The sequence below is a fragment of the Octopus bimaculoides genome, chromosome 15, assembly GCF_001194135.2.
Source record: "Octopus bimaculoides isolate UCB-OBI-ISO-001 chromosome 15, ASM119413v2, whole genome shotgun sequence".
Classification (NCBI taxonomy): Eukaryota; Metazoa; Mollusca; class Cephalopoda; order Octopoda; family Octopodidae; genus Octopus; species Octopus bimaculoides.
Genome location: NC_068995.1, coordinates 758,977 through 768,658, shown reverse-complemented (window position 1 = coordinate 768,658; position 9,682 = coordinate 758,977).

Here is a 9,682-nt window from a genome sequence, read left to right as displayed (position 1 = left end):
TATATATATGTATATATGCATATAAATATTCATACGTATATTTGTGCGGGTATATGTCTACATACACTCAAACACTGACACACATATGCACGCACACACGCTCACACATACGCATGCATACACAAATACGAAAGCTTCCATTTTGTTTGTATCTACATCTTTTTGTTATATATATTTTCCTTTTGTCTCTCAAGTATTTTAATTTCACTTTAGGTTCTTGTTATTGTTAATAAATGCGTTTGTTTTTTTTAATTATATATTTACTTATTTATATATTTCTTATTTATATATTTTTCTAAAAATGTCTTCCTCCATTTCAATATGGAAGTGAGCTTACAAGATGGCCGTCACTACAACTGGTCGATTGTGATTCGTATTGTATTTATTCTAGTTTAATAAATACTGATTCAATGCACAAAGCAATTTTATGTATGAATATATTTATATTTGTAGTTGTTGCAGTTTTCATCTTGTGATTCAACTGTGTCTTTTATACTATTTGTATGCGGAAAACGCTAGTGATGGGAATGAATACACGAATATTCATTCAGGTGGTGCTATCAACTTAGATATGGCCTATCTTTGATCGAAACATATCTAATTTATATAATATAATATATATATATATATATATAAAGAATTGCAGCGTGGAAGGTATTTATAAGCCATTTAAAACACACACAATGTTAAATTCACTTCAACATTTAAATTTAATTTGTGTAAAAATATTTTTGTCTCTTTAAAAAGCGCAACCGGTTCACTGACAAAACTTAGTGCTGCATCATTTTTGTGTGTTTTTAAACGGCTTATAAACACCTTCCACGCTGCAATTGTTTTTGTTTCAGCACACGATCTCATATCAAGTCACTTGCTATGCAAGTACATCTCCGTATTTGAAATTTGTGAGTGAAGTCTTAACGTTTCAGATGTTGGTACTTCTTCAAAAAGAAAGATGAGAAGAATACAGAGTGAAATCAGTGCATTAAAAGAATAAACTATATGCGAAACTTACATGCACATAGATAGATGAATAGGTCAAGAGATAGGTAAGGTCAGTAGATTGATAGAGAGATCAATAGACAGATATATATATATATATAAATATTCTGTGCTTTAATTCTGACACGAGAATATTTTACTGCCCTGAATATACCAGAATTGCCATTACACATAATGCAGTTATAGAGTGATTGCTCTTATCATTCTTGTACGCACGTCTACTTAAACAAATGGAACGTGTAAAGGTATTCATTTAGTTGTTTTATATTTGTATTCAATTATCTGTTTTAGTTATTGGACTGCGATCATGCTGGAGCAGTGTCTTCGAGCGTTTAGACAATCTTATCGATATGATCGACTAAACTCAGCATATTTCAAAGATTGGTATCTATTTTATCGGAATCTTATTGTCAAACCGATAAGTTATGCAGACATAAAATACACATCATATGTAGAGAGAAACAAATACGTACAAGCGCGCGCACGTATATGATGAGCTTCCGCACAGTTTCTGCCTACGAAATTCACTCTGAAGACTTTGATATATATGTATGTGCATGTTTGCGTGTGCCTGCGTGCGTGTGTATACGACAGACTTCCGCACAGTTTCTGCCTACCAAATTCACTCACACTATAGTAAAAGATACTTGTCGAAGATGCTGCACAATGATCTGAGCTCAAAACTACGAGTTTACGAATCGACCTTCTTAACCACACAGCCATGCCCGCGCCTGGACCCCAAAATCTTTAAAACAAATATTCTAAATAACAGTTTTCGTCACCGGAAGTTATGTTTATTCCAAGTCTCGCCTATTTTTTTTTTCTGTGGACATGAAAGTTTCCGATTACATTTGCAATTGCAACGACCGTAACACGAGGGCAATCATTTGAAATAAAAATGAAATATAAAAATAAAATCAAAACACAATTGCCCTGTATTTATCAAAGTCAGTATTCTCACATGGTCGGTCTTATGTTGCCCTTTTCTCGTGTGTCAGATGTTTGTTGAAGTTTGACTATATTCATATCACGGGAAAAGAGGGAAGAAATTTGTTGCATACAAAGTTGTTTAAAATAATAGCTTTGGAATATTTTTATATTTTAGAATAGAATTTTATAAATGTCGGGCATTAGATTATAATTCTAAAATATTTAATACAAACGAAATCCCTTATGTCATTAAAATAACCTACCGTTTGTCGTTTGTGCATGACTTTTCCAGAAAAACAAAGCAATTCATTATGTCATAATATCCTGTTACATCTCCCTCCTTCTCATCCCCCCTCACACCTTTTGTCTCGCTGCCGCTCTTCAGCCTCCCATCTTCCTCACACTCTGACGGTATCCACTGCATCACATGACTTTCAATTTTCTGCAAATAATATATTTTCTCTTTTAGTGATTTTTCAACTGTGTGCATTTAGCAATCTTTTTCTTTTACTTCATTCACTCACTAGACAACGACCATGCTGTCCCCTAGGGTACCAGCATTCTCCTTTAACTTTGCAGACTTTTCCTTTGCTCTGAAGCATGCATCTCCTTCGTCAATCTTTAGTTCTCGAAATCATTTTGTAAAGGTTGGAAGCGATGAAATTGAGGAGGTAAAAGAGTACGTTACTTGGAGCACACAATGAATATACGCTAAGGTGGGGATGCTGAAACTGCGAAGAGTATAGGGGCAGGACGGTAGGTTTTTATCTCAATAAAGAATGTGCTCAAAAGCAAAGCTGGACAAGAACATACAGGCCAGACTCTTCAATAGCACCGTCCTATTTGCGCTCTCATACAAATGTGACACGGGCTATTAGGGAAGAGTGAAGGATATCGATTGATCACGATGCAAAGAGCCATGGTAAGATCCATGTTAAGAGTAACCTTGTGAAATTATATCGGAAACGAGAAAATTCGGTAACAGAGCAGAGTGAACGACGTGTCCACAGAATATCAGAAGCTCAAAAGTTTCGCTGGACCGAACATGTTACAAGGTTCACAGACAACAGTTGGACCTGTGCAATTCCCGAGTGGTATCCATGAGATTGGAAAAGACCACTCGGAAAATCTCCATGTCGACAGGAAAACAATTTAACTAACGGATTCTATCCAAGATAGAAAAAAGATGGTGCAATCAAGACAGAACTGGAAGCATATTGTAACCAGGGATGTTTAACAACATCCAATTGTGTGGTTGATACAATGATATGTGTGCGTGTGTTTTTGTGTGTGTGTGTGTGTGTGTGCGTGTAGGACTGCAACACACTTCCTGTCTACCAAATTTATTGAAAAGGCATTGGTTGGCTCAGATTAATAGGAGATATATGCTCGAGGAACCGCGCAGTGGGATTGAACCCGAAACAAAGTGGTTGTAAAGCGAGTTTCAGAATCCTGGATGTATTTATTAAGTTCTAAACTAATATTTTGCTTTCTTTAACTATTCTAATAATTATTGTTACTCTTGAGTTAATTGTGTTGATATGGTTTCAATTCCCAGCTCGTTTATTTTTCTTTCTCAAAATCCTTTCAGTCAAAACCACAGAACAACATTATTTGAACAAGTCTCCCCAGAAATATTGTTCCCATTACAAACATATGTTAACCTAATGACATGTGTTTGTAATTTTATTAAACTTGACTATTTGTCTACCCGCATTGCAGGGGCTTCCCCACCCTAGAAGAAATACCACCCTAAGTCAACCGGATCTGGTAATCAAGATCCAGCCGTGATCACCCATGTGGATTTCATATGAGCTGAGTTATTAAATATTTGAAAATTGTTGAAAATTAACGATTCAATTAAATGGGGAAACGAAGGAATTTAACTGAGAATCGAAGAATGTAAACTAACGATTGCATCCTCAAAGGTTGCTTCATTTTTTTAAAGTGGGTTCTGATATGAGGAAGATTGCGCTGTTATTTCGCCATCGTTGATTCAATGGAAATATCTTGAAATACTAAAGAGTAAATTTATTCAATAAAATCGCCATTAGCTTCAACCATGGTCTCCAGACGACTTCGGAATCTCTTGCAACTCCTCTGGACAGTCACCTTGCTTAACTTGGTGAATGCTGTCATAATCCTTTCCGTCTGTCCATCTTTGGTGTTACGAGGAGTTTTGTTGCTCTCTCGCTCAACTGCGCCCCATACATAATAGTCAAGGGGGTTGCAGTCTGGGGAGTTAGGTGGCCAGATGTTAAGGGTGATGTAGTCGCAGAAATCGTCTGATAGCCATGGCTGGGTTCTTCTGCTTGTGTACAGAGTCCTGTTGCCAGACATAGGATCTTCCAGCAGCCACTCTCTTGACCCAGGGCAGTACTACCACCTCCAGGCACTTGATGTAGGCCTCCGTGTTGAGTCTGAGGCCGTGTGGGAAGATGAATTGAGGCATAACGTTGCCATCACTAGTGATCACTCCAAACACCATGATGTTGACTGGATGTTTGATTTATATAATCCTCGGTCCATGTCCTCAGATTGACACCCAAACACTCTGAAATGTTCGCATTGGAGCTTCCGACACGAATGTCAAGCAGTACAGCATGTCGTTTCTAAATTCCTGGCTGAGTGAATTGCGTCATGGTGCTGTTATTCTCACAGACGGTGCCCAGCTGTCTCTACTATGCTGTGTAGTCGACAAAATCGAAAGCAAACGATGTGCATGCGCGAAATTAAAAAGATAAAATGGCGAAAACTTATCCATCACACCCTCTACATGATACATACGTATATGTGTCTGTCTATTTATATGTGCGTGTGTGTGTGTGTGTCTTTTATTCTGTAACGCCCCAAAACGGACATGCGCGCATGCACATAAGCGCTCATATAGCTGTTTACACACGCACACACATGCACACACATACTCACATGTAAATATATTATACGCGTATGTATATATAACATACAGATACATGTATATGTTTAGACAAGGAGCCTACTATCATACTACGCTTTGTAATTTACACTCACAAAAAACGCCTCCAGCTTTGTATACATACGTGTGTGTGTGTGTGTGTGTGTGTGTGTGTGTGTGTGTGTGTGTGTGTGAAGGTATATACATGCAAAATTTAATTTATATTCTCCATAACAAAGAAAACAAATAAGACAAGAAAACAAGACGACAAGCCTCGTGTTCCAAGAATATTATCCTCCCTCAACAATACGAAGAAATATATTCTAGAATATACGAAGGCACCACCAAACCATTCCCTGAAGGTAAAAATAGAAGACTTCGAGACAGTGGATCACTGCTTAACAAATGGTTTTCGTGATGTGACTAAGTTCTGTTTTTAGAAAACTTAATTTTCTAGAGAGAGACTAAAAATCTAATGCAGTCTTCTGTAGAACTGAAAAGTTCTCAGAATTGGTTCAGTCTAAAGAATAATTACTTCTCCTCCTTCTCACTTTCTGCTTCCACCATTTTTCATTCTATCATTTTCATTTCTTTTTTAAAATTTTCTTTTGTCTTTTGTTTCATTTTCTTTCTTTCTTTCTTTCTTTCTTTCTTTCTTTCTTTCTTTCTTTCTTTCTTTCTTTCTTTCTTTCTTCCTTCCTTCTTTCATTGGCTGTTATTCCGTCATATTTTCTTTCTGTATTTCTCTTTTTTTTCTAGATTGTTTTTGGTAATTGTTCTTTTGCTTTTATTTATTTTATATTCATATATACACAGACACACGCACACACACTGACACACCCACACGCACAAATACAAACAAACATACACACCCACGCTTACAAATACCCACCCCCACCGCATCTATGTATTGTTAGTATACATAATAGTGTGTGTGTGTGTGTGTGTGTGTGTGTTTCTGCTAGTGGTGTTACACAAACTTTAGCAGCCCTCATTATATTACTAGTATTAATTTCATTGATCAGCATAATTTAACGAAAAGACGCCACCAGGGTGGGACTGAAAGTTAATACTAGGAAACTAATCCTTCTGAAACATTTAGGTCGGCGCTCTCGCATCACGCCTCCAATGTTAGCACTTTGAGTCACATTTTTCTTACATTATATTTATATTTTGTGGGTTTGTTTCCTCCTTTCGATTTAGATGTTTGGGAATATCAATTTGTTAAACATGTAAAAGGTTAAATTAAGAATAACAAACATTGCGTAACCACATGAATGCTTTTAGGATCCACCGCTGTGTAAGATATAAATTCAGCAAAGCGCGTTCATTTGCAATTAGTTCTAAAAGTGTATGCAATTATTAAAATCTGTCATCCGACATCAGAAATCAATAGATTTATCAATGTTTAAAAATATGAAGATTTCCAGAATTACAGCGTTCGCAGGTTTCAGGAATTTCTTTATACTCGCATATTTCAAGAAATTTTCCGTTGCATATTCAGTGTAGTGTATTGTTCTTTCAATGTACAAATGTTATTGACAAATTCGTTTTTATTCATCTTTTATATATTTCTGAAAAGTGGAAGTAAGTTTGATATAGCGGTGTTTAAATTTACCATTCACCATGCCGACATAATATTTCCGATCGGTTTCTAGGTTTAATTTGTAAATGATATCTTATCTCCAATATGGTCACTTCTGTTCATCTTTCTAAAGATTATTACAGTAAGACAACTCTTCTGTTGCATAGTGATGGAGAGTTAATATCAACGCTGTCTTCTACAACATGAATATTTCACTTTACGATATGTACGGAGTTCAATTATTTTATTAGGGTCACCATCATATATATATATCTATCTATCTATCTATCTATATATATATATATATATATATATACGTATGTGTTGTATGTGTGTATGTGTATATACACACACATTCATATATATATATATATATATATATATATATACATATATACATACACACGCGCGCCCACACACACACACACACACACACACACACACACACACACACACACACACACATAAATGTATGTGTATTTTTTCAATGTGTACAAATAACACGGAAAAAATAAATAAATAGTTACCAGGGTAGCAAAAATTCGCATAAGTACCAAAGATGTAACAGCTTATTTATAAAGGAGGAAATTCCAGGGTTTAGTGAAATGTTCTTGGATAACATATATAAATAAATAAATGGAGTTAAACGCAGGTGTTATTCAAATTTTTATACTTCCGATATCTGTTTCGAAGAAAACATTGATATTATTCCAGAAGGAATAAAATGATGTAAAACAATGCAATCTTCCCATCAGGGGAAAAAAAAAGAGAAACACAACGCATCAATAAGACATTTCGGTTAAAATGTCTGATTGATGCGTTGTGTTTCTCTTTTTAAGTCAAGTTTTGTGGTATTATGGTTCATTCGAGTAGGGAGTTCTTGTTGAAGGAGTTGTATCCGGGTATAAGTGGCTTATCTGGTATTCCTTGAAGAAATTCGTCCAGATTCCGTTTAAAGGTGATGCGATCCTTTTCCTCTTTGATCTGTTTCGGGACAATGTTTAATAGGGCAGGGCCTGTAGAACAAAAGAAATTGTGTTGCAGCGTAATCTGGATCGAGTAACTGCAGATTTCTCATTAGTTCAGCATAGGTGTTCTCTTTTTCACTGATCTTCAGATTTATGTTAACATCCGCTGAGTAGCTAATTTCCACAACTGTGCACAGTTTCTCAATCGTTATTTGCAGTGTGTACAGAGAGGGGGATCCGAAGCGGTAGTTTTCACATTTATTCTTATTGTATTCCGGTAGATTCGAACGAAAATATGCTACAAAGGAAACCCTTTGTAGTTCCGGGGGCTCAGTGAGGAAAGGGATAAAAAGTCATTCTTACTCTAGAGAGTCGAATGTCTGCAATCGAGTGAACACCACAAAAATATCCCACCTTCCAAATAATACTGTTAAACTGGATACATTATGGATTAAGTATGCCACCCAAAAGATTGCCGAAAGGTCACGGAGAAAGTAAAAGTTCATTTTGCGCAGGAGGTCCGGCCCGATAACGTGTCATTACATTGATGGAGCAAAGATTTTGGCAATAGTTCTTTACACTAAACAACACTAAAGTGTTATTTTTCTCTTCAACGTGTCACTGGAGGAAACCTTGCTTAAATTAGTTTCACACATGCATTAACATCAGAATATAAAGTCTACAGCAACGGGAGTTGGACATTTTAGAAATGTGTGTGTATGTGTGTGTGTGAGCGTGTGCGCGTGAGTGTCACCTTTCTCTATTGAATAAGAAAATTAAAACGATGAAATTGAAGAAACTCACATCTACAAGCACACGACTAAACACACACATTTGCATCCATCCATCCATACGTATATATATATATAGAGAGAGACATGTATATATTAGTACATATGTTAAGTCCACAGGAACACACACTTACATAGACATACACACACGGACCACATGCGTACATACATACAGACATACAGAGGCTCGTGTATTTGCCACCCAACCAAAAGGAAAAAGACACTCACACACACACACACACATATACACACAAGCGCGCGTGCGTTAAACACACTGTGGGAAGTGTACAATCACCTTTCTTCCAAGAACTTGAGAATTTGGACGTGATTTACATCGAAGTTTTCCACAAAACCTGTTTTGGCCTTAATTTGTTAAATTCCTTTCATGTCACACAGGGATACACACACAAACACACACAAACGCACACACACACACACACACACACACACACACACACACACACACACACACACACACAGATTCACCGTGTTTGCTCTGTATCCTTTCCTTGGCAATTAATCTTCGCAGCTCTGTCTATTCGTTATGTAGAGATATGTGTGTGTGTGTGTGTGTATGGAGATACATGCGCACTTGCTTACCTGACTATGTTATATAATATATCTCTGGTTGCAGCTCAGACCATCTGTAATAAACGACAAAGGCCACTGGATGTATGTATATTTAATTGCATGTGTGTGTATGTGTATGTGTGCGTGCGCGTCTCTCTCTCTCTCTCTCTATATATATATATATATATATATATACAAACACACGCGCACACACACTCACACGTATGTATCTATGCCAAATCTACTTTAATATCCTTCCCATATTTTTTTTTCTTTCCTCCCTTAATTACTTGTGAATTTCTCTTTTCGCCCCTAATTATAACACTCCTATACATCAAAACTCATCTCTCCCTTCGCCCCCCCCCCACCACAACCGCAGCCGCCGCCGCCGCCAGCAGCAGCAGTGAATTATCATTGTCATTCAATACCCTTAAACTATCCGCCATTCTTAAACTATGTAAGCCAACATTTTTTTCTCACTTCCGCTGAACGTGGGGGTCACTGCATTTCACGCTTTAACACTTTGCACATGTAATCAGCAGCCATATTGTTTGTTTTTCCCTCAATGTACTTATATTTATTTTTTGCTTTTGGGTTTTGCTATTGTTTTTATTGTTGTTTGATGTTGTATTTGTTGTGGTTGTTGTTGTGGATGTTTTTGTATTCAGTTAAAGTTCGCTCGGAAATGTCGGATATTTGCGTCATTTTGCCTTTCGGCGTCTTTCCTCCCCCATTTTTTAGCATCGACTTTTTTACAACTTCCATCATAGTATATTATATTGATATATAGTTAGCTAGATAGAATGACGTAGATAGAGAGACTGATAAATAGATAGCTAAATAGAGATATAGATAAATAGATAGATAGATAGAGAGAGAGAGAGAGAGAGAGAGAGAGAGAGAGAGAGAGAGAGAGAGAGAGAGA